Genomic DNA, 27,197 nt, shown 5'->3' on the forward strand with positions numbered 1-27,197 from the left:
ATATGATGTCACACTGTTGGTTAGCATGTCAGCAAGACGGCATATCTCACATTGATCAAAGTGTTCTCTGCCATCTGTGTGATGAGACGGAGCAATATGCATAGAGGGGCCTTGCTGCGTGGTGCTGTAAGACAAGTCAGTTGCACTTTTATTGTCACATGGTATTGCTGATGGTATTTTCTCTGACGTCCTAGTGGATGCTGGGAACTCCGTAAGGACCATGGGGAATAGCGGCTCCGCAGGAGTCTGGGCACATCTAAAGAAAGCTTTAGGATCACCTGGTGTGCACTGGCTCCTCCCCCTATGACCCTCCTCCAAGCCTCAGTTAGATTTCTGTGCCCGACGAGAAGGGGGTGCACACTAGGGGCTCTCCTGAGCTCTTTGTGAAAGTTTTAGTTTAGGTTTATTATTTTCAGTGAGACCTGCTGGCAACAGGCTCACTGCATCGTGGGACTAAGGGGAGAAGAAACGGACTCGCCTGCGTGCAGAGTGGATCGGGTTTCTTAGGCTACTGGACATTAGCTCCAGAGGGACGATCACAGGTTCAGCCTGGATGGGTCCCGGAGCCGCGCCGCCGGCCCCCTTACAGAGCCAGAAGAGCGAGGAGGTCCGGTGAAATCGGCGGCAGAAGACGATCCTGTCTTCAGATAAGGTAGCGCACAGCACCGCAGCTGTGCGCCATTGCTCTCAGCACACTTCACACTCCGGTCACTGAGGGTGCAGGGCGCTGGGGGGGCAGCGCCCTGAGACGCAATAAATCGATATAAACCTTATATGGCTAAAATAAATGCATCACATATAACTCCTGGGCTATATGGATGCATTTAACCCCTGCCAAAACATACAGAAAAACGGATGATAAGGACGCAGAGAAAGGGGCGGAGCCTATCTCCTCAGCACACTGGCGCCATTTTCCCTCACAGCTCAGTTGGAGGGAAGCTCCCTGGCTCTCCCCTGCAGTCACTACACTACAGAAAGGGGTTAAAAAAGAGAGGGGGGCACAAATTAGGCGCAGTATAAACAATACAGCAGCTATAAAGGGAAAAACACTTATATAAGGCTATCCCTATATATATATATATATAGCGCTCTGGTGTGTGCTGGCAAACTCTCCCTCTGTCTCCCCAAAGGGCTAGTGGGTCCTGTCCTCTATCAGAGCATTCCCTGTGTGTGTGCTGTGTGTCGGTACGTTTGTGTCGACATGTATGAGGAGAAAAATGATGTGGAGACGGAGTAGAGTGTCTGTAATAGTGTTGTCACCCCCTAGGGGGTCGACACCTGAGTGGATGTACTGTTGAAATTGCGTGACAGTGTCAGCTTTGTATAAAAGACAGTGGTTGACATGAGACAGCCGGCTACTCAGCTTGTGCATGTCCAGACGTCTCATACAGGGGCTCTAAAGCGCCCGTTACCTCAGATACAGACGCCGACACGGATACTGACTCCTGTGTCGACGGTGAAGAGACAACCGTGATTTCCAATAGGGCCACTCATTGCATGATTGATGCAATGGAAAATGTTTACACTTTTCTGATAATATGAATACCACCAAAAAAAGGGGTATTATGTTTGGTGAGGAAAAACTTCCTGAGGTGTGTGATGATGCGTGGGTTTCCCCCCGATAACAATTGATAATTCTAAAAAGTTATTGGCAGTATACCTTTTCCCGCCAGAGGTTAGGGTGCGTTGGGAAACACCCCCTACAGGGGATAAGGCGCTCACACGCTTGTAAGAACAAGGGCTCTACCCTCTCTTGAGATGGCCGCCCTTAAGGATCCTGCTGATAAAAAGCAGGAGGGTATCCTAAAATGTATTTACACACATACTAGTGTTATACTGCGACCAGCAATCGCCTCAGCCTGGATGTGCAGTGCTGGGTTGGCGTGGTCGGATTCCCTGACTGGAAATATTGATATCCTAGATAAGGACAGTATATTATTGCCTATAGAGCAATTAAAAGATGCATTTCTATATCTGCATGATGCACAGCGGAATATTTGCCGACTGGCATCAAGTATAAGTGCGTTGTATTCTACCAGTAAAGTGGTCAGGGATTCCAAACGGCATTTGGAAGTATTGCCTTAAAAAAAAAGGGGATGTACCCTAGGTCGCCTCTCAAAATAAGACGCCGTATTATCAGGCGCAGTCCTGGTTGGCAAGCGGACAAAAGGGTTCCTCTTTTCTGCTCGTGATAGAGGGAGAGGAAAATGGCTGCAGAGATCAGCCAGTTCCCAGGAACAGAAACCCTTTTCCGCCTCTGCCAAGCCCTCAGTATGACGCTAGGGCTTTACAAGTTCAGGCACGGTGGGGGCCCGTTCTCAGTGAATTTCAGTGCGCAGTGGGCTCACTCGCAAGTAGACCCCGGGATCCTTCAGGTGTTATCTCAGGGGTACAAAATTGGAATTCGAGACGTATTCCCCTCGCCGTTTCCAAAAAGTCTGTTTTACCGACGTCTCCCGCTGACAGGGAGGCAGTTTTGGAAGCCATTCACAAGCTGTATTCCCAGCAGGTGATAATTAAGGTACCCCTCCTGCAACAGGGAACGGGGTATTATTCCACACTATTGTGGTACCGAAACCAGACGGCTCGGTGAGACCGATTTTAAAATCTAAAATCTTTGAACACTTACATACAGAGGTTCAAATTCAAAATTGAGTCACTCAGAGCAGTGATTGCAAACCTGGAAGAAGGGGACTACATGATGTCTCGGGACATCAAGGATGCTTACCTTCATGTCAAAATTTACCCTTCTCATCAAGGGTATCTCAGGTTATGGTACAGAACTGTCACTATCAGTTCAGACGCTGCCGTAGGGAGGGTCCACGGCACCCCGGGTCTTTACTGAAGTAATGACCGAAATGATGATATTCCTTCAAAGGAAGGGAATTTTTAGTTATCCTTTACTTGGACGATTCCCTGATAAGGGTAAGATCCAGGGAACAGTTGGAGATCGGTGTAGCACTATCTCAGGTAGTGTTGCGGCAGCACGATTGGATTCTCAATATTCCAGATTCGCAGCTGGTTCCGACGACTTGTCTTCTGTTCCTAGGGATGATCCTGGACACAGTCCAGAAAGAAGGTGTTTCTCCCGGAGGAAAAAGCCAGGGAGTTATCCGAGCTAGTCAGGAACCTCCTAAAACCAAACCAAAAGTGCATCAATGCACAAGGGTTCTGGGTAAAAATGGTGGCTTCCTACGAAGCAATCCCATTCGGCAGATTCCACGCAAGACTTTCCAGTGGAACCTACTGGACAAATGGTCCGGGTCGCATCTTCAGATGCATCAGCGGATAACCCTGTCACCAGGGACAAGGGTATCCCTCCTGTGGTGGTTGCAGAGTGCTCATCTTCTAGAGGGCCGCAGATTCGGCATTCAGGACTGGATCCTGGTGACCACGGATGCCAGCCTGCGAGGCTGGGGAGCAGTCACACAGGGAAGGAATATCCAGGGCTTATGGTCAAGCCTGGAGACATCACTTCACATAAATATCCTGAAGCTAAGGGCCATTTACAATGCTCTAAGCTTAGCAAGACCTCTGCTTCAAGGTCAGCCGGTGTTGTTCCAGTCGGACAACATTACGGCAGTCACCCACGTAAACAGACAGGGTGCCACAAGAAGCAGGAGGGCAATGGCAGAAGCTGCAAGGATTCTTCGCTGGGCGAAAAACCATGTGATAGCACTGTCAGCAGTTTTCATTCCGGGAGTGGACAACTGGGAAGCAGATTTCCTCAGCACGACCTCCACCCGGGAGAGTAGGGACTTCACCCAGAAGTCTTCCACATGATTATAAACCGTTGGGAAAAACTCGACAGGTATTGCGCCAGGTCAAGGGACCCTCAGGCAATAGCTGTAGATGCTCTGGTAACACCGTGGGTGTACCAATCAGTGTATGGGTTCCCTCCTCTGCCTCTCATACCCAAGGTACTGAGATTGATAAGATGGAGAGGAGTAAGCACTATATTAGTGGCTCCGGATTGGCCAAGAAGGACTTGGTAACCGGAACTTCAAGAGATGCTCACGGAGGATCCGTGGCCTCTACCTCTAAGAAGGGACCTGCTTCAGCGGGGACCTTGTCTGTTCCAAGACTTGCTGCGTTGACGGCATGGCGGTTGAACGCCGGATCCTGAAGGAAAAAGGCATTCCGGATGAAGTCATCCCTATCCTGATCAAGGCCGGGAAGGATGTAACCGAAAAACATTATCACCGCATTTGGCGAAAATATGTTGCGGGGTGCGAGGCCAGTAAGGCTCGACGGAGGAAATTCAACTGGGTCGATTCCTACATTTCCTGCAAACAGGAGTATCTATGGGCCTGAAATTGGGGTCCATTAAGGTTCAAATTTCGGCTCTGTCGATTTTCTTCCAAAAAAGAACTAGCTTCAGTCCCTGAAGTTCAGACGTTTGTTAAAGGGGTACTGCATATACAGACTCCTTTTGTGCCTTCAGTGGCACTTTGGGATCTCAAGGTGGTTTTTGGGTTCCAAAAGTCACATTGGTTTGACCCACTTAAATCTGTGGAGTTAAAATATCTCACAGAAAAAGTGGTCATGCTGTTGGCTATGGCCTGGGCCAGGCGCGTGTCAGAATTGGTGGCTTTATCCTGTAAAAGCCCTTATCTGAGTTTCCATTCGGACAGGGCGGAATTGAGGACTCGTCCTCAGTTTCTCCCTAAGGTGGTTTCAGCGTTCACCTGAACCAAACCTATTGTGGTGCCTGCGGCTACTAGGGACTTGGGGGACTCCAAGTTGCTAGACGTTGTCAGGACCCGGAAAATATATGTTTCCAGGACGGCTGGAGTCAGGAAATCTGACTTGCTGTTTATCCTGTATGCACCCAACTAGCTGGGTGCTCCTGCTTCTAAGCAGACTATTGCTCGTTGGATTTGTAGTACAATTCAGCTTGCACATTCTGTGGCAGGCCTGCCACAGCCAAAAATCTGTAAATGCCCACTCCACAAGGAAGGTGGGCTCATCTTGGGCAGCTGCCAAGGGGTCTCGGCTTTACAACTTTGCCGAGCAGTTACTTGGTCAGGAGCAAATACGTTTGTAAAATTCTACAAATTTGATACCCTGGCTGAGGAGGACCGGGAGTTCTCTCATTGGGTGCTGCAGAGTCATCCGCACTCTCCCGCCCGTTTTGGGAGCTTTGGTATAATCCCCATGGTCCTTACGGAGTTCCCAGCATCCACTAGGACGTCAGAGAAAATAAGAATTTACTTACCGATAATTCTATTTCTCGTAGTCCGTAGTGGATGCTGGGCGCCCATCCCAAGTGCGGATTGTCTGCATTACTTGTACATAGTTATTGTTACCAAAAAATTCGGGTTATTGCTGTAGTGAGCCATCTTTTCTAGAGGCTCCTCTATTATCATGCTGTTAACTGGGTTCAGATCACAAGTTGTACGGTGTGATTGGTGTGGCTGGTATGAGTCTTACCCGGGATTCAAAATCCTTCCTTATTGTGTACGCTCGTCCGGGCACAGTATCCTAACTGAGGCTTGGAGGAGGGTCATAGGGGGAGGAGCCAGTGCACACCAGGTGATCCTAAAGCTTTCTTTAGATGTGCCCAGACTCCTGCGGAGCCGCTATTCCCCATGGTCCTTACGGAGTTCCCAGCATCCACTACGGACTACGAGAAATAGAATTATCGGTAAGTAAATTCTTATTATCTGGACTTCGAAGACTCAGCGTCCCAATTCAGCATGGGTCGCTGAAGTGCGTAAATTACTATTCGCCGTTTTTAGCAAGTGTGTGCACGTCGCTGTGCGTATGTGCGAGGACTTAGATTGCGATCGCATACGACAATGGACCATTTGCGGGGCAGGCCGTGGCGGCTAGGCTGCGAAGGCAGACGGCTACCCTAAAGATGCCAGCACTTTGCTGTTTAACAAAGCACTCGCATTTTAGCGGCAGGGGGGAGGGGAGTATATTGGCATGCGGGGCGACCTTACCCTGTGTGTTGGGCGGGATCCCGCCTGCTAGTGGAAGGAGTTGTAGGTTTACAAATTTTTCGCGAAACTGCGACTCATGCTGAATTAGGCCCTCAGTTCGCACGGTGGGGTTCATTTATTTAGGTGCGAGTTGGCTTGTGCGGAGCGTTTTCACAGCAGCTTCGCAGTACAACTAGCATGTGCAATCCAATTGTAAACTCTCATTGCTTTTTCAGGGAAAATTTGTGTTTTGTGCACACCCCTGAGAGTGTGAAAATCTTTACCGTGAGGTAAAATGTCAGGACTTGCTTTAGAACCCCTTGGACATCCCACCCTGATCAGTTTGACATTTGGAAGTTTTCAATTAGCTTAATTGGGCCAATAATTAAATGTCATTATCGGGGTTAAAAAAATGCCTCAAATTACCCCAAAATCAACTTTACATTTTTTACTTCACCCAGAATTATAATGAAAGTATTTATTTCAATAAAAAATAATTGCTTTTTGCAGCGGGGTACACTGTGTTCCACAGGGAATACATCGGGGTGTAGAGTTGGATCTTGACCCAGAGGCACCAACAGGCTAAAGTTTTGAGTGTTCCCAGGATGCATTGCATGGCCTCCTCTATAACCCCGCCTCCAGACACTGGAGCTCAGTTTGTAAGTTGGTGCCTGCAAAGCAGGTCATTTAACAGGAGGGGGCTGTGCTAGGCAGCCCTGAAAAGAGCTTTTAGAAGACTTCAAGGGCTGCAGCACTTTATATGTCATTGTGACACTGTGCTGCGGCTCCATCACCTTTACAGCAGCGTTGCATAATCCCGCTGGCCGAGTTCCCGGGTACTTGCGGCAAAGGCGCTCCAGTTCCCAGGCAACCACCACGGACGCTCTCCAGGATCGCGTGGCTGCTTCTTAGGGAGGAGGTAAGAGGGTCCCCCAGGCGGGACCCGCCGCTAAATCACGTTCCGGTCGCTGTCCCAGGAGACGGACCGCACCACTGGCGTGGACACTGTGTCAGTACAGGGACCCCACTATATCCATCAGGGCAGGGAGCACAGGTCAGACTGTGTAAAATCCGTTTTAATAAGGCTCCACAGTACTCGGTGGTGAGGACCAGCATAGGGGGATAAGGCGCTGACCTGTAGCCCCTCCCCCAGCTCCGGGCGCCATCTACTGCTGGTGTTCCTGCCCTGGAGCTGCTTCTCACTCTCCTTTCACTCCTTGACTGAGATTTAGGCGCCATCTTCTCAAGTAGCTGCATCTGATCTCCGCGACTGCTTCATCAGCGCTGTGATTTTACAGTCACTTAAGAATTCTACATGTAATTTTAAGACGGTGTTAGTTAAGAACGAGTGTCTCTCTACGAGAATATTTAGTACAAGTGTTCTGATATATACATCCAGTCTCTGGCTGTGCATTGTTTTATATATATTTATTTACTAGTCCAGTGCAGTTTTATTGTTTGTCTAAAATAATTTCTGCATTGTCACTGTGACTGTGTGTGCCTGCATCTGCTGTGTAGATTTCACTTTCAGTGTATCACAGCTATAGCTAGCACTGTATTCTGTACCCTGGGGGGGCTAGGTGCGTCAGGGTCTTATATATAGTGCTGCGCAGTATATACGGTTAAGTGTGTTTTACTGCGCTCTTTGGTCACTTCATACCGCATTTATTCTCTGTTTGTGCTCTGTATTTAGTGTCACATAAATAAGGGAGTGTTTTGCAGGTATTGTATTTGTCTGGCTATATTGTACTGCTACACTCTACGGCTACATTCACTAGAATGTCTGACACAAAAGGCGGGAAATCCGCAGATGCTCCTGCATCATGCAGTTCTTGCTCCAAGGATTTACCTGAGGGGTAAGTTTTAACTGATGGTCTGTGTACTAGGTACCATACATCTCCAAGTCAGCCCGCTGCTCCTGTCGCCAGTCAGGAGCCACCTTGGGCTGCGTTTTCGACTCTGCTTAATACTCTTGTCACACGTCTTACTCCCCCTGTGGGACCTCCTGTGCCAATGCAGCCACATATTGTCACTGTTGTAAATCCGCCCTGGGCGGATACACTACCCAGATTCAACAATTGAATCAGTTCTTGGTTAGTCAAAAACCTACCCCACGTCCCTCTAGGACTAAGGGGTCGTCTAAGCGGGCCGCTTCCTCCTCCCAATCCACTAATATCTCGGATGTTTCTTCTGATGAGGATGGAGAATATACTGACCCATCAGACACTGATACAGTTGCTTCTGACGAGGAACCTACAGCTCAGGTTGATGTCCCTGACCTAGTGGAGGCTATTAGGCTGATTCTACAAATCAATCATGATGTAGATCCTACTACTGCATCTAAGAAACCTGATAAGTTTAAACATCAGAAGGTGAGTAAAGTAATAATACCGCATTATGACCACTTAATAGATATTCGTCAGGAACCCTGGTCTCCCCCAGGAAAGGAATTCTCCCTGTCTAAAAAGATGCCAGCTCGTTATCCTGTCCCTGCTGAGTCGTGTAACAAGTGGGAAAATTCACCACCAGTGGATTCCCATGTCACCCTAGTTGCTGTCATCTACTCTGCCTGTTACTACCGTCAATTCCTTGAAGGAACCGATGGATCTGCAAAACGGTTATTCCTTTGGATCCATTGAAGGTGCAAACTCTACACCTGGTTGTGCGAGCCCTCCTGGATACAGGAGTGGTAGTACCGATGCCTCTGTCCCAGAGAAGCAGAGAATACTACTCGACCCTGTTTCTAGTCCCGAAACCCAATGTGTCTTTCTGGCCTATACTCAACCTCAAGTCACTGAACAAGTTTGTGAGAGTGTACTGGCATGGAATCCAGGGACTATATGGTATCCCTGGATATACAGGATGCTTACTTGCATATTCCTATTGCCATTTCGCATCAGCAATACCAGCGGTTTGCAATTGGCAACCTACATTATCAATTCCAGGCTCTGGCGTTTGGACTGACCACGGCTCCTCGTATCTTCACCAAGGTCATGACCATGATGACGGCCCATCTCCATCGTCAGGGAATCAGGATCTTGCCGTATCTGGACGACTGTTACGCACACCAGTGCTAACAGGAGTATACCGGTGTATGAACAGAGAGGGATGCGAAGCAAACGAACTCACAGACAGTATAACATAACATACACAGGAGGTGATGGAATAACTAATAAACACAAAGTGAACGGAGAAGCCCAAAGGCTAAGGAACTGGGTGTCTCCCTAGTGTCAGGAATGCTCAGATGGAATAGAGCGGACAATGAAGCGAGATGTAGTGATTTAACATGTGGAGCACCCGAAATGATGTTGCTAAGAGCAACAGAAAAAACCCCAAAGGGTTACCAACGGGTGTGGGAATAAACTCCTTGGTCAGAGATAGAAATATAGACACAAGGAGAGTATCCACAATCCTAACCCCCACTTGCAGGGCACAGGTTCAGCTTACTGCCACTAAACTGACACCTGGACACCCTGCACAGTGAGGGAGGATTAAGCAAGCAGGTCTGAGAGTACAGCCGCAAACCTGCTGGGTTCACAGAATAGCAAAAGAACCCCAGCAGGTTAAACAACTGACTCCAGTCTTACTGCTAGGTCCGGATTGGCAGAATGAAGTACCGAATCCCAAGGCCTATTTGCAGTAAGCAACAAGTAAATACAAAGTCACACAGTACTAGCTAACTCTCTGGAACTGACTAACAAAGATTCAGCAGCATTTGCCTAGCCTGAGAGGATGGTTTATATAGCAGGTGCTGTCCACGCCCCACTAAGACCTCACAGACTGTGAGCACAAAACCAGCGCCGGATTCTCTGCCGTACACAGAGCCTGTAACCACTACACAGTAAAAACCCGGACCGGAGTATCAGCTGCGCTCAGGTTACTTCGCTAACACTTGCCTCCCGGTTGCCATGGCGATGTGGCAGCACAGAGCAGGAGATCCTAACAGTACCCCCCCTCTGACGAGGGGTCAACGAACCCCTACCACCGGGTTTATCGGGGAACTGCGAGAAGAAAGAGCGTATCAGTCTGGGGGCAAGGAGAGTATCCACAATCCTAACCCCCACTTGCAGGGCACAGGTTCAGCTTACTGCCACTAAACTGACACCTGGACACCCTGCACAGTGAGGGAGGATTAAGCAAGCAGGTCTGAGAGTACAGCCGCAAACCTGCTGGGTTCACAGAATAGCAAAAGAACCCCAGCAGGTTAAACAACTGACTCCAGTCTTACTGCTAGGTCCGGATTGGCAGAATGAAGTACCGAATCCCAAGGCCTATTTGCAGTAAGCAACAAGTAAATACAAAGTCACACAGTACTAGCTAACTCTCTGGAACTGACTAACAAAGATTCAGCAGCATTTGCCTAGCCTGAGAGGATGGTTTATATAGCAGGTGCTGTCCACGCCCCACTAAGACCTCACAGACTGTGAGCACAAAACCAGCGCCGGATTCTCTGCCGTACACAGAGCCTGTAACCACTACACAGTAAAAACCCGGACCGGAGTATCAGCTGCGCTCAGGTTACTTCGCTAACACTTGCCTCCCGGTTGCCATGGCGATGTGGCAGCACAGAGCAGGAGATCCTAACAGTACCCCCCCCTCTGACGAGGGGTCAACGAACCCCTACCACCGGGTTTATCGGGGAACTGCGAGAAGAAAGAGCGTATCAGTCTGGGGGCATGAAGATCACAACTGCACACCCACGACCGCTCCTGCGGGCCATACCCCTTCCAGTGCACCAAAAATGACAGCCGACCCCGAACCATCTTGGAGTCAAGAACCCTTTTTAACCACAAACTCCCTCTGACCCCGTATCAGAAGAGGAGAAGGTCTTCCACTGGAAGAAGGATTACTAACCGCCAGTTTTAAATGGGAACAATGAAATGTTTTATTGATACCCAATGAACGGGGCAGATCTAACTGAAATGCCACCGGATTGATAACCCTAGTGATCTTATAAGGGCCGATGAACCGGGGGCCTAACTTATGAGATGGCTGTCTCAACTTCAAATTCTTGGTGGACAACCAGACGAAGTCTCCAAATTTGAAGCTGCAGGGTCTTCTCCGCTTATCAAAAACCCTTTTGGTCACTAATGACACAGACACAAGGGCTTTCTTCACTTTCCCCCAAATACCCCTAAGGGCCGAAACCACAGAGGAACCCCCAGGCGTGGAATCCAGGGGGTCAAAAGAATTGGCCTTAGGATGATGCCCATACACACAAAGGAAGGGAGAGATCCCTGTAGCAGAGTTGTCACAACTGAGGCCCTGAGCTGACGGGAGGCAGCCTCAGTTGTAGGGGCTGAGATGTAACGGAACCTGGGAGGTTGTATCGGACCCCTAGACATGTAAGTAACATGTAGAATAACTGCCCGAAGGCGTGACCACGACAACCAGGATAAAAGTCAATGATGTTTATTATGACAAACTCCGTAACACAGCAGCAGTAAAAGGAAACATAAAAGTCAACAGAGGATAAATACAATTCCTGGGTACTACAGGGTGGCAAGGGCCACAGGCACTGGTAGTGTGAGACAGTTCTTATAATCTTCTAGTTGGAAAGTCCTTACCAGGCCTGACTGTAGCAATGGAGAGAACCCAGGATCGTACCAGCTGATGTTCCAGGAAAGGCTGGGCTGCTGAAGGTAAAACGGCTGCTGTGGATACTGGCTGGAACCAGACTGTTGTTGGTACGGAGTGGATACTGGCTGGAACCAGTTAAATAATAAACGAACTTGAGAGCGATGAAATAATAATGAAGTTTGGAGTTTGAGAGCGGTGAAATAATAATACCGGTGGAGAGTGGTAAACTGCAGAAAAGGACACCGGCCCTTTAAGAGAAGCTGTACACTGCTGGAAGCTAGGCTGGAAGCAGGTGATTGTTTGAGAGCGGTGAAATCATAATACCGGTGGAGAGTGGTAAACTGCAGAAAGGACACCGGCCCTTTAAGAGAAGCTGTACACTGCTGGAAGCTGGGCTGGAAGCAGGTGATTGTTGTAGCTGGAAACAGGTGAGTCCAGAATGGATCGGAGAGTCAGGCTACACCGCAGATGGAATGCTGGTGCGGGTCTCTATAGCAGAAGTCTGGAGACAGGAGCTGGAACCTGGAAGACAACCACAGGAGAGAGACAAACTGGAACTAGGTTAGACAACCAAAGCACTGACGCCTTCCTTGCTCAGGCACAGCTTACTTATACCTGCAGCAAGGAAGGGGTTGGCTAGGCAATTATGCAAATCAACAATACAGACAGCAGATTGGTGGAAATGCTCAGATGACAAAATCCAAGATGGCTGCGCCCATGCAGACACTTGGAGGGAAGTTTGGTTTGTAATCCATGTGAGAATTGAAACAGTAATGGCGACGCCGGCCACAGGAGACGCCAGACTGACAAGCGCACATTTAACCACGCGGGCACAGCGGAGGCCGCGGCTAATGAAATCACCACTCTGACATTCTGCATGTGGAAACTCAGGAACAGCGGGATCCGGACCTGGAACGCTGAGCCAGCCTTAGGAGGCATCTGAAGGGTAAGTAATGGCGTCCAGATACCCGGATCGTGACAAGAGTGAGCCGCGTTATTATAGGCAAACTCCGCCATGGACAGATGAGCAACCCAGTCAGTATGACACTTGGAGACATAACACCTGAGGAACTGCTCCTCGGACTGGTTCACCCTCTCAGTCTGCCCATTAGACTGTGGATGGTAGCCTGACGACAAGCTCACAGAAATCTGGAGATCAGAACAAAATGCCCTCCAGAATTTGGCCACAAACTAGGATCCACGGTCAGAGACCACATCAAGTTGCAACCCGTGGAGGCGCACAACATGCTGCATAAATAACTCAGACAGGCGTCTGGCCGATGGCAACCCAACCAGTGGAACGAAATGCGCCATCTTCGAAAACCTGTCAACGACAACCCAAATGGCTGTCATCCCCGAGGATTTGGGCAAGTCCACCACAAAATCCATGGAAATGTGGGTCCATGGCTTAGATGGAATAGAGAGTGGATGTAATGGGCCGACAGGAACCCCTCTAGGAGTTTTATTTCGGGCACAAACGTCACATGCCCGAACCTACTGGTCCACATCCCTAGCCACTGAGGGCCACCACACCGCCCTAGACAGCAACTCCCGAGTTCTGGCAATACCCGGATGCCCTGCCGACCTCTTGGCATGGAATTCCAGGAACACTCGCTGTCTTAACCTAGGAGGCACAAACAAGAGACCTACCGGAAGGTCTGGAGGAGCCTGCTCCTGTGCTCTAAGGACTAATGACAAGAGGTCCTGGGTAATGCCCACTTTAATACATGATGGGGACACAATGGGCAATGGCTCCTCGGTGGTCTCTTGGACTGGAGCAAAACTCTGCGAGAGCGCATCAGCCTTGATGTTTTTTGACCCAGGGCGATATGTTATCAAAAAATTAAAGCGAGCAAAAAACAAAGCCCATCGTGCCTGCCTGGCATTGAGCCGCTTCGCTGACTCTAAATATGCCAGATTCTTATTGTCGGTGAGAATTGAGACCACAAACTTAGCCCCCTCAAGCCAGTGTCTCCACTCCCCGAGTGCATCCTTTATAGCCAACAATTCCCGGTTACCCACATCATAATTCATCTCGGCAGACGAAAATTTACGGGAAAAGTAAGCACAGGGATGAAGGCGATTATCAGACACCCCCATCTGAGAGAGCACTGCCCCAATACCTATCTCAGAGGCATCCACTTCTACCACAAAAGGACGCTCTGGATCTGGGTGTCGCAGCACCTTGGCCGAGACAAATGCCCTTTTGAGACGGGCAAAGGCCGCTTTGGCCTCACAAGACCAGTGAGCAACATCCGCCCCTTTCTAAGTGAGTGCCACCAAGGGGGCCACTATAGACGAAAATCCAGCGATAAACAGTCTATAAAAATTCGCAAAGCCCAGAAAATGCTGAAGCGTCTTCAAACTAGTGGGCTGCACCCAATCCAGGACTGCCTGTACCTTAGAACCCTCCATTTGGAAACCTTCTGAGGAGATAATATACCCTAGAAATGCGATTTGCTGGACTTCAAATTCGCACTTCTCCAGCTTCGCCCCAAGCTGGTGGTCTCCGAGTTTCTGGAGGACTAAGCGTACATGCTTCTGATGTTCCTCCAGGGAATGGGAGAAGATTAGGATGTCATCTAGATAAACAACTAAGAATCTATCCAAATATTCCCTGAGCACATCGTTCATGAATTCCTGGAAGACTGCCAGGGCATTAGAGAGCCCAAAAGGCATCACCAAATATTCATAATGCCCTGAGTGGGTATTAAAGGCAGTCTTCCATTCATCCCCCTCTCTTATTCGGATTAGATTGTAAGCACCGCGTAGGTCAATCTTAGAAAAAATGGTGGCAGTACGAAGCTGGTCAAACAAAACCGAAATGAGAGGCAGTGGGTACGAGTTTTTAATCGTGATACGGTTCAATTCCCTTAAGTCGATGCAGGGTCGCAATGAACCGTCCTTTTTACCCACGAAGAAGAACCCCGACCCAACTGGGGACTGTGAGGGTCTGATAAATCCCTTAGCCAAGTTCTCCTGAATGTACTCTGCCATAGCCTGAGTCTCAGGACGTGACAGGGAGTACAACCTGTTCTTGGGAAGCTTAGCATCCGGCAACAAATCAATGGCACAGTCATAGGGGCGATGGGGAGGTAGTACCTCCGCAACTTTTTTGGAGAACACATCCGCAAAATCTGCATAACATCCTGGCAATCCTGGCAAACTTAGCTGCGAGAGCCTGACTGGAAGGCTCAAGCAACTCCTGAAACAATCACTACCCCAACTAAGAATCTCCCCAGAGACCCAGTCAAATTGAGGGTTATGGGCCCTTAACCAGGGTAACCCCAAAACCAATGGGGCAAAAGAACAGACAGTCACATAGACAATTTTTCAGAGTGTGTGGCTCCAATAAACAAAGGAATTTGGCTGGTGCAGGAGGTAATTTTACCCTGGGGCAATGGTTCCCCGTTTAACCCACAGATCTCAATCTCTGATGCCAAAGGTACTGAGGGAATTCCAGGGCGAATTGACGGTCCATGAAAACCCCATCGGCCCCACTGTCAACAAAGGCCTCAGTCTTGACAGTTTGACCGAGGATCTCCAAAGTCACCGGAATGAGAAAAGTCTTTTTGGGAAATTCTGACTTCTGGCCTGACAGGATATTTCCCATCACCCTCAGGCCCTGAAGTTTTCCGGCTTTTCTGGGCATGATACTACAACATTACCTTTATTCCCACAGTACAAACACAAACCCTGCTGTCTCCTCCGCGTCTTCTCACGCGAGGAGAGGCGGGTAGCCCCAATCTGCATAGGCTCCTCGGAATATTCCTCAGAGTCTGAGGTTCCCTTGGGAAAAAAGGAAACTGCGGTCTCCCTTTCAAGCCTACGCTCTCTCAGCCGTCTATCCACCCGGATGGATAACTGCATGAGCTGATCTAAGCTATCAGGCGAGGGATATTGTACCAGTTGGTCCTTTTATCTGGTCAGAAAGGCCCCTTCGGTACTGGTTTCTCAGGGCTGGGTCATTCCACTGGGTATCATGAGCCAACCTCCGAAACTCCATACTATAAACCTCAGCTGGCCGTCGCCCTTGCTTAAGGACCGTAATCTGAGCCTCGGCTGAAGCCATCTTGTCAGGGTCATCATACAAAATGCCCAGTGCCGTAAAAAAAGCATCAACACTTTTAAGCGACAGACAGTTAGGCTGCAACCCATATGCCCAGACCTGTGGGTCTCCTTGTAGCAAGGAAATCACCATGCCCACCCGCTGAATCTCCGACCCAGAAGACTGGGGCCTAAGCCTGAAATATAGCTTACAGCTCTCCCTGAAACAAAAGAACTGCGAGCGATCTCCAGAAAAATGATCCGGGAGATTTACTTTCGGCTCCTTAACCCCTGAACTTGCCGCTGCTGCTGCGGGACATCTCATTAAATTGTCGAGTCAGGACCTGCACCTGATCGACCACCTGTTGCAAAATATTTTGAGGGGTATGCTCCATATTCCCACAAAATTTCAACAGGAGTAGGGCTGCTGAATATGTTACGCACACCAGTGCTAACAGGAGTATACCGGTGTATGAACAGAGAGGGATGCGAAGCAAACGAACTCACAGACAGTATAACATAACATACACAGGAGGTGATGGAATAACTAATAAACACAAAGTGAACGGAGAAGCCCAAAGGCTAAGGAACTGGGTGTCTCCCTAGTGTCAGAAATGCTCAGATGGAATAGAGCGGACAATGAAGCGAGATGTAGTGATTTAACATGTGGAGCACCCGAAATGATGTTGCTAAGAGCAACAGAAAAAACCCCAAAGGGTTACCAACAGGTGTGGGAATAAACTCCCTGGTCAGAGATAGAAATATAGACACAAGGAGAGTATCCACAATCCTAACCCCCACTTGCAGGGCACAGGTTCAGCTTACTGCCACTAAACTGACACCTGGACGCCCTGCACAGTGAGGGAGGATTAAGCAAGCAGGTCTGAGAGTACAGCCGCAAACCTGCTGGGTTCACAGAATAGCAAAAGAACCCCAGCAGGTTAAACAACTGACTCCAGTCTTACTGCTAGGTCCGGATTGGCAGAATGAAGTATTGAATCCCAAGGCCTATTTGCAGTAAGCAACAAGTAAATACAAAGTCACCCAGTACTAGCTAACTCTCTGGAACTGACTAACAAACAAAGATTCAGCAGCATTTGCCTAGCCCGAGAGGATGGTTTATATAGCAGGTGCTGTCCACGCCCCACTCAGACCTCACAGACTGTGAGCACAAAACCAGCGCCGGATTCCCTGCCGTGCACAGAGCCTGTAACCATTACACAGTAAAAACCCGGACCGGAGTATCAGCTGCGCTCAGGTTACTTCGCTAACACTTGCCTCCCGGTAGCCATGGCGATGTGGCTGCACAGAGCAGGAGATCCTAACAACGACTTGCTGATCCTAGCGAACTTCCAAGGTGTCCTCCTCGGTCATCTGCAACTGACAGTGCAATTCCTACAAGCCCACGGATGGCTCATCAACTGTAAGAAGTCCTTGCTGGTCCCTGCTCTGAACATGGTGCACCTGGGGGTGCTGCTGGATACACACAGCCAAAGACTGTTTCTGTCTCCAGAGAAAGCCTGAAACTTCAGGACAGGATACGATGCTTCCTCGCTCGCCCAAGAGTGTCGGTACACTCGGCGATGCAAGTACCAGGCCTGATGGTGTAGACTTTCGACATGGAGTACGCTCAATTTCATTCTAGCCCTCGGGAACAGTTAATCCTTTCCAAGTGCGACGGCCTACCTCATCGGATCCGAACTCAGATGATATCTTTGACTCTAAAGGTTCGTCTGTCTCTGTCCTGGTGGCTACAGGACCAGCAGTTGAGCAGGGGCCGTCCCTTCTGGGTCCTCCTGACTACAGACACCAGTCTGAGGGGTTGGGGCACGGTGCTGGAGCATCACTCTTTGCAGGGTCGGTGGACCCGGTAGGAATGTCTCCTCCCCATAAACATTCTGGAATTGCGGGCAGTGTTCAACACGCTAACTCTTGCTCTACCCCTACTACAGAGCAGGCCTGTTCAAGTACAGTCAGACAACGCCACCACGGTGGCATACATAAACCATCAGGGCTGCACTCAAAGCCACATGGCAATGATGGAAGTGTCAAAAATTCTTTGTTTGGCGGAATGCCATCTGCCAATATTCATTCCGGGAGTCCTCAACTGGGAAGCAGTCTCGACACAATCACAAGGTTCCGGTCTTAGGATCAAGGACAAGGGATCCTCAAGTAGAATTCGTGGACACACTGACAATTCCATGGATCTTTCAGCTGCCCTACATGTTCCCTCCAGTGTCACTCCTGCCCAGGATACTACGGAAGTTCAAGCAAGAAGGAGGAATACTACTTCTGGTCGCTCCAGCGTGGCCCAGACGGCATTGGTTCTCAAACCTGCAGGGTCTGTCGATAGACCGTCCTCTTCTACTTCCTCAACGCCCATACCTCCTCGTTCAGGGCCCTTGTGTATACCTGGAACTGTGCAGACTGGCTTTGGCGGTGTGGCTCTATAGGAATCGCTCATGAGGGCCAAAGGGTTTTCCGAGGCTTTTATCCAGACTAGGCTGAAGGCCCTTAAACCGGCATCTGCACGTATTTATTACAGGATGTGGAATTCTTACTTCACCTGGTGTGCCGCTAGGAATTACGATGCATATAAATTCAGAACTTCCAGACTTTTGGCTTTTCTGCAACAAGGTCTGGACTTAGGCCTTCGTCTGGCCTCCCGTAAGGTTCATATACCTGCCTTGTCTGTGTGGTTTCAGAGAAAAATCGCGTCTATTCCTGATGTTCATACTTTAACTCAGGGTGTTTTATGGATTCAGCCTCCCTATGTCCCTTCTGTGGCTCCATAGGATCGGTCTATTGTCCTGAATGCCCTGCAAGAGTCTCCATTTGAACCTCTTGACTCTGTGGACCTTAAATGGCTTACGCTTAAGGTCCTGTTTCTGTTGGCTATTGCCTCTGTTAGGAGGGTATCGGACTTAGGCACTTTGTCCTGTCGTCCGCCCTTTCTGATTTTTCACCGTGACCGGGCAGTTCTTCGAACTCGCCCTGGTTATTTGCCTAAGGTGGTGTCATCTTTTCGCCTTAACCAAGAGATTATGGTTCCGGCCTTCGTCTCTTCTGGTTTATCTTCCAAAGAGCGGTCTTTGGATGTGGTACGGGCTCTCCGTATATTCGTGGAGAGGTCTGCCTCTGTCAGAAGGTCAGATTCCCTTTTTGTACTGTTTGGTTTTCACAAAGGCCTGCGAATAAGCAAACCTTGGCCAGATGGATTAGAATGGTGATTGTACAAGCTTATGCGCAGGCTGGACTCCCAGCTCCTGCTGCTATCAAGGCCCATTCTACTCGGTCTGTTGGACCTTCTTTGGCGTCCCGCCGTGGCGCGTCCGCTGAACAATTGTGCAAGGCGGCTACGTGGTCCTCCGTGAACACGTTCATCAGGTTCTATGCCTTTGATACTTTTGCCTCCCAGGATGCTTCCTTTGGACTCCGGGTTCTTGTACCCACTGCAGTGCGTCCCCTCCCACGAGGAATTGCTTTAGGACATCCCCAATGTTATTCCCTGTGGAACACAGTGTACCCAGCTGCAGAAAAGGAGATTTATGGTATACTTACCATAGTTAAATCTCTTTCTGCGAGGTACACTGGGTTCCACAGGGCAACCACCCTGACGCACTTAGCTTCTTTGGGTTTGTATGGCATTAGCCGCTGGTCCCTTCTCCTGTCGTGAGAATGTGGTTCTATGTGACTAACATCTGCCTTCTCTTTTACCTGTTACTGCATTGGACTGGTTAACGAAACTGAGCTCCAGTGCCCAGAGGCGGAGTTATAGAGGAGGCCCTGCAATGCATCCTGGGAACAGTCAAAGCTTTAGCCTGTTGGTGCCTCTGGATCAAGATCCAACTCTACACCCCGATGTATTCCCTGTGGAACACAGTGTACCTTGCAGAAAGACATTTAACTATGGTAAGTCTACTATAAATCTCCTTTTTAAAATTTAAAATTTTTTACAAGTGACCTCAAATTACCCCAAAATCATATTTTATCTACTTTTTTTTGCATTTTGTTAGTTTTTAATTAAATAAAACTTTAATTTGCTTTTTATCTTTTTTTACCTTAAAAAAAAATGCACACATCAGCCATTAATCACCTTTTAAAGTGTCCAGTACTTTCCTTATGCCTACTTACAGCCTTCTATATGATTCTGCTAATGCTATTGTTACTTTTTTGGGGTCCAGGAAGGTCTCCCCACTTTTTCATGCACTTCTCCCAGGTTGCATCTTGTAGAACATTTGCACAACCTCACAAGAGTTCCGCGAATAGGCATTTCTAATTAGACCTAACATTTCTTTTGTGCGCACATTTGTGGGAAGTCTGGGAATTTCATAAAGCAAACTCGCAATTCGCAGACTACTTGGATGGAGCCCAGAGTCTCCTTCCGCCACAACGCCTCAATGGCTGATTCTGATACGCTCAGAATCGTCGGCTTTAGTTTTCTCAAACTTTTGTTTCAAGGAACTTGTGCCTTTCAGGTATCTCAGCATATGCTTAAGAGAAATCCAATGCTCCTTGCCAGGATTAATAGCAAATTGGCTGACGTGAGTTACTGACTGCATGCATGATGTCTGGACGTGTACCAATGCTAGCATACATTAACCTTTTTATGTTTTTGTAAAACAGTTTTATTCAAATACGTTAAAACACAAGTAAAGCAGAAGAAATGCAACCCTAATCCCAACCCCCCCTCTCCGCAGCCCAAACCTAACCCCTCCCCTGCAGCCTAAACCTATCACACACGCTCTACGGTTTACCTCTCCTGGCAGCTGACGCACGATCACTCGGAATTCGGTTTTTCGACTGACGGGATCCCGACCGCCGGGATCTTGACCAGATCCCATAGCGCATGTATAGTATTGTTTTTTTATTGTGTGTACTGGCCAAAACAGTGGTTGCACCAGATGCAGGGTCTCCTGATTGCTATAGATTTCTATAGCAGCGCTGCAGGGACACGCCCCCTATCCCAGTGGCCACTCCCCTTTCCTCATCTGTACTGGTTTTCACCTTAGAGATGTTGGAGGGTATGCATGACTTTTTTTGAAAGCCCACCAGCATAAACATATATTTTAACAGTTACAGCTCACAAAGTCGATATTCCATTTGCGGAACGTTGGAGGGTATAAAAAGGTTTAAGTTTCTATGGCACTTTAATAATGAATGCCCCCCCTAATTCAGATCAGCAGTAAGTTTGTTAGCTAATGGGCAAACCCATGTGCACTGCAGGGGAGGGGGGGGGAAAGGGCAGATGTAACATGTGCAGGGCGAGTTAAGAGCCCCATACACTAGAACAATATCGGGCATTTTGGAGGTGTTTCTGATCCGATCCAATTCGATGCGCGTTCCCGTGAGCATCGGATCCTCCAGATTGAACGTGCTGCACTCGTGATATGTCAGACCCCGCAGGCATGCCTGGGATCGCAAGCAGACAAACAATTTGGAAGCTGCTCAATCATACCTGGAGATAATTATATATCAGGTGCTGGAAGGGGGAGGGGTCATAGACAAACAAACAAAGAGGAAGGGGGGTGCAAATCCCCACCCCCAAATTCCCTTCCGCACACTGAAAATTACCTGTAACCATCCCTGAATCTATCTGGTAATGAAATTCAGAGAATTCGTCACAAATGTTTGCAAACACATGTTTAGCTGCTGGCCACTTCACGGCTTCTCTGATACAGCAGTCCTAACTACTTGATAGCAGTGCCCACATTGGGCCATGTAATTTGTCACAGTACGCCTCATGATAAAGGCTATTACTAAAACAGTTCCAGACAGAGAGCTAACTTACCAGGGAGCCACCCCCAGGATCTCCCATTGGCACTACAAGGAACAGCATGCCTTCCAAATGCTGCTCCCATTCAATGCCTCATGCACACAAGCAGACAAACAATTTGGAAGCTGCTCAATCATACCTGGAGATAATTATATATCAGGTGCTGGAAGGGGGAGGGGTCATAGACAAACAAACAAAGAGGAAGGGGGGTGCAAATCCCCACCCCCAAATTCCCTTCCGCACACTGAAAATTACCTGTAACCATCCCTGAATCTATCTGGTAATAAAATTCAGAGAATTCGTCACAAATGTTTGCAAACACATGTTTAGCTGCTGGCCACTTCACGGCTTCTCTGATACAGCAGTCCTAACTACTTGATAGCAGTGCCCACATTGGGCCATGTAATTTGTCACAGTACGCCTCATGATAAAGGCTATTACTAAAACAGTTCCAGACAGAGAGCTAACTTACCAGGGAGCCACCCCCAGGATCTCCCATTGGCACTACAAGGAACAGCATGCCTTCCTTGGCACTACAAGGAAGGCATGCTGTTCCTTGTAGTGCCAATGGGAGATCCTGGGCGTGGCTCCCTGGTAAGTTAGCTCTCTGTCTGGAACTGTTTTAGTAATAGCCTTTATCATGAGGCGTACTGTGACAAATTACATGGCTCAATGTGGGCACTGCTATCAAGTAGTTAGGACTGCTGTATCAGAGAAGCCGTGAAGTGGCCAGCAGCTAAACATGTGTTTGCAAACATTTGTGACGAATTCTCTGAATTTTATTACCAGATAGATTCAGGGATGGTTACAGGTAATTTTCAGTGTGCGGAAGGGAATTGGGGGGTGGGGATTTGCACCCCCCTTCCTCTTTGTTTGTATGCCTGGGATCGCCCAAGATATATCGTATGCAAAAGGACAGCATATGATGTATCTTGGGCGATCCTCCCGCCCGGGAGGCTGCCGGGATGATCGCCTGCGACATGACGATGGGGTGTGTTCAAACGGACTGAAATCTAAATTGCTGTGTAACAATAAAGCAGCGATCAGATCTGAATCTGATCAGATCTGACCTAGGCCCACAGATCGGTTCTGCTTTGGGAGACTATGGGCTCACTCTGGACTAGGGAGGCCAATCCCGGGCCGTTTTTTCAATCCCGGGATTCGGGATTGAAAAACGCTCAATCCTGGGATTGCAGTAGGGATCAGTGAAGAAGGGTGTAGGGAGCAGCGCTGGAGGGTAGGTAGCGGTGCGGGAGGGCGTAGGTAGTGGCGCGGAAGGGAGGGAGGGTGTAGGTAGCTGGGCGGGAGAATGTAGGTAGCGGTTCGGGAGGGAGGCTGTTAGCACTGCACGAAGGGAGGGTGGGGGTAAGTAATACCATTTACCATTAGGTGGGCGGCAGCCATGGACACACTGAACGCGGCGGCATTTCAAATTAAGTGCTGTGCACCATCCAACCAGAGCTGGCGGACCGGCAGCCAATCAGGGAAAAGGCCGCAGCAGTCACTCCTGATTGGCTGCCGCTGTTGCGGCAGCTTCCCTGATTGGCTGCTGGTCTGCCAGCTCTGATTGGCTGACGGCCGGCGCCACATTTGAAGTTCCGCCGCGTTCACAGTTTTGTCTATGGCTGCCGCCCGCCTAATGGTAAGTAGTATTACTTACAAACCCACCACCCGCACATGCGCAGTGTAATCCCGTGAATCCCGGGATTGGATGCTCCAATCCCGGGATTCAAATCCTGGCATTTTTGGGCCGAAATCCCGGGATCCAGCCGATCCCGGGATTGGCCTCCCTACTCTGGACTCTACAGGCCAGTACACACGTCCAGAGATGGATGCTGAGCGATCTATCAGTGCCCACTCAGCACACATCTCTCCCCCCACTCAGCACACTGAGTGATGTGCTAGATTATGCCTGCATGCAGGCGAGTCTAGCACCGGCGATAGCGATTCCCGGGGCCGCGCATTGCTATCTCTGGGGGGCATACACACGGAGAGATCCACGCTTAAAATCAAAGCAATCTAGTCAGATTGCTTAGATTTTAAGAATGGATCTCTCCGTGTGTACCCCCCACATTACGTGTTTGCACTTATCTGGGACTCGCAGGATATAGAGCGGACACATTGTTGATACAAGTTGATGTGTATTTGGTCTAAGAAAAAGTACAATACTATCAGTTTAAGATAGCAAGAGTACACACAACATACTGATTATATACACATCAAGGTGACTAATGTGATTTACTTGTCCTGGTTTACAGTGCTGTTTATATACACATGGTACCGGCAGGGAGTAATGCAGCTTCTGTCATTTTAAATAATCCACTTGTTATTGTATACAGTGCGCGCATGAATCAGCCTGGAGAGTTTTGCCAACTGGATACATTGGGGGTAATTCAGAGTTGATTGCAGCAGCAAATTTGTTAGCAGTTGGGCAAAACCATGGAGGTCATTCCGAGTTGTTCGCTCGCAAGGCGATTTTAGCTCACGCTAAGCCGCCGCCTACTGGGAGTGAATCTTAGCTTCTTAAAACTGCGAACGACGTATTCGCAATATTGCGATTACAAACTTCTTAGCAGTTTCAGAGTAGCTTCAGACTTACTCGGCATCTGCGATCAGTTCAGTGCTTGTCGTTCCTGGTTTGACGTCACAAACACACCCAGCGTTCGCCCAGACACTCCCCCGTTTCTCCAGCCACTCCTGCGTTTTTTCCGGAAACGGTAGCGTTTTTTCCCACACGCCCATAAAACGTCCTGTTTCCGCCCAGAAACACCCACTTCCTGTCAATCACACTACGATCGCCTGAGCGATGAAAAAGCCGTGAGTAAAATTCCTAACTTCATAGCAAATTTACTTGGCGCAGTCGCAGTGCGGACATTGCGCATGCGCACTAAGCGAAAAATCGCTGCGATGCGATGAAATTTATCGAGCGAACAACTCGGAATGACCACCCATGTGCACTGCAGGGGGGGGGGCAGATATAACATTTGCAGAGAGAGTTAAGGCTGGTATACACGGGAGAGATGTGCGCTGAGCGATGCGGGGGAGGACGGGGGTCCGCTCATTTTACCCAGGGGGTGAAATGAGTGACGTGCTAGATTGGGGGTACACACGAGTGATCTGTGTTTAAAATCTAAGCAATCTGGTCAGATTGCTTTGATTTTAGGCATGGATCTCTCAGTGAGTACCCCTCTTTAGATGTGGGTGGGTTATATTGTTTCTGTGCAGGGTAAATACTGGCTGCTTTCTTTTTACACTGCAATTTAGATTTCAGTTTGAACATACCACACCCAAATCTAACTCTCTCTGCACATGTTATATCTGCCCCCCCTGCAGTTCACATGAGGCGTCATTCCGAGTTGAGCTCTCGCTAGCAGTTTTTAGCAGCCGTGCAAACGCTATGCCGCCGCCCACTGGGAGTGTATTTTAGCTTAGCAGAAGTGTGAACGAAAGGATCGCAGAGCGGCTACAAAAAAAAATTTGTGCAGTTTCAGAGTAGCTTCAGACCTACTCAGCGCTTGTGATCACTTCAGACTGTTCAGTTCCGGATTTGAGGTCACTAACATGTCCTGCGTTCGCCCAGCCACGCCTGCGTTTTTCCTGGCACGCCTGCGTTTTTTCGAACACTCCCTGAAAATGGTCAGTTGACACCCAGAAACGCCCCCTTCATGTCAATCACTCTGCGGGCAGCAGTGCAACTGAAAAGCGTCGCTAGACCTTGTGTAAAACTACATCGGCTGTTGTGAAAGTACATCACGCGTGCGCATTGCGCCACATACTCAGAAGTGTCTTTTTTTTGCTTCATCGCTGCGCAGCGAACGTTTTCAGCTAGCGATCAACTCTAAATGACCCCCATGGTTTTGGCCAACTGCTAACAAATTTTCTCTATCGTCCTAGTGGATGCTGGGGTTCCTGAAAGGACCATGGGGAATAGCGGCTCCGCAGGAGACAGGGCACAAAAAGTAAAGCTTTTCCGATCAGGTGGTGTGCACTGGCTCCTCCCCCTATGACCCTCCTCCAGACTCCAGTTAGATTTTTGTGCCCGGCCGAGAAGGGTGCAATCTAGGTGGCTCTCCTAAAGAGCTGCTTAGAGAAAGTTTAGCTAGGTTTTTTATGTTACAGTGATTCCTGCTGGCAACAGGATCACTGCAGCGAGGGACTGAGGGGAGAAGGAGTCAACTCACCTGCGTGCAGGATGGATTGGCTTCTTGGCTACTGGACATCAAGCTCCAGAGGGACGATCACAGGTACAGCCTGGATGGTCACCGGAGCCGCGCCGCCGGCCCCCTTGCAGATGCTGAAGACAGAAGAGGTCCAGAATCGGCGGCTGAAGACTCCTGCAGTCTTCTAAAGGTAGCGCACAGCACTGCAGCTGTGCGCCATTTTCCTCTCAGCACACTTCACACGGCAGTCACTGAGGGTGCAGGGCGCTGGGAGGGGGGCGCCCTGGGAGGCAAAATAGTACCTATAAAGGCTAAAAATACCTCACATATAGCCCTAGAGGCTATATGGAGATATTTAACCCCTGCCTGATTTCTCAAAATAGCGGGAGACGAGCCCGCCGGAAAAGGGGCGGGGCCTATCTCCTCAGCACACGGCGCCATTTCCTCTCACAGCTCCGCTGGTCAGGACGGCTCCCAGGTCTCTCCCCTGCACTGCACTACAGAAACAGGGTAAAACAGAGAGGGGGGGCAAATTTATGGCGATATTTTTATATAACAAAGCAGCTATAGGGGAGCACTTATTATAAGGCTATCCCTGATATATATATAGCGCTTTTGGTGTGTGCTGGCAAACTCTCCCTCTGTCTCCCCAAAGGGCTAGTGGGTCCTGTCTTCATTAGGAGCATTCCCTGTGTGTCTGCTGTGTGTCGGTACGTGTGTGTCGACATGTATGAGGACGATATTGGTGTGGAGGCGGAGCAATTGCCAAATATGGGGATGTCACCTCCTAGGGGGTCGACACCAGAATGGATGCCTTTATTTATGGAACTACGGGATAGTGTCAACACGCTAAAGCAGTCGTTTGACGACATGAGACGGCCGGACAATCAATTAGTGCCTGTCCAGGCGACTCAAACACCGTCAGGGGCTGTGAAACGCCCTTTGCCTCAGTCGGTCGACACAGACCCAGACACAGGCGATGACTCCAGTGGTGACGGTGACGAATCAACCGTATTTTCCAGTAGGGCCACACGTTATATGATTTTGGCAATGAAGGAGGCGTTACATTTAGCTGATACTACAGGTACCACTAAACAGGGTATTATGTGGGGTATGAAAAAACTACCTATAGTTTTTCCTGAATCAGAAGAACTAAATGACGTGTGTAATGAAGCGTGGGTTGCCCCTGATAAAAAGCTGATAATTTCAAAGAAATTATTGGCATTATACCCTTTCCCGCCAGAGGTTAGGGAGCGCTGGGAAACACCTCCTAGGGTGGACAAGGCGCTAACACGCTTATCTAAACAAGTGGCGTTACCCTCTCCTGAGACGGCCGCACTTAAAGATCCATCAGATAGGAGGATGGAAAATATCCAAAAAAGTATATACACACATGCAGGTGTTATACTACGACCAGCTGTAGCAACTGCCTGGATGGGCAGTGCGGGGGTAGTTTGGTCAGAATCCCTGATTGAAAATATTGATACCCTGGACAGGGACAATATTTTACTGTCGTTAGAACAAATAAAGGATGCATTTCTTTATATGCGTGATGCACAGAGGGATATATGCACACTGGCATCACGGGTAAGTGCTATGTCCATTTCGGCCAGAAGAGCTTTATGGACGCGACAGTGGACAGGCGATGCGGATTCAAAACGGCATATGGAAGTTTTGCCGTATAAGGGGGAGGAGTTATTTGGAGTC

This window comes from Pseudophryne corroboree, chromosome 4 (genome assembly GCF_028390025.1).
Source record: "Pseudophryne corroboree isolate aPseCor3 chromosome 4, aPseCor3.hap2, whole genome shotgun sequence".
Taxonomy (NCBI): domain Eukaryota; kingdom Metazoa; phylum Chordata; class Amphibia; order Anura; family Myobatrachidae; genus Pseudophryne; species Pseudophryne corroboree.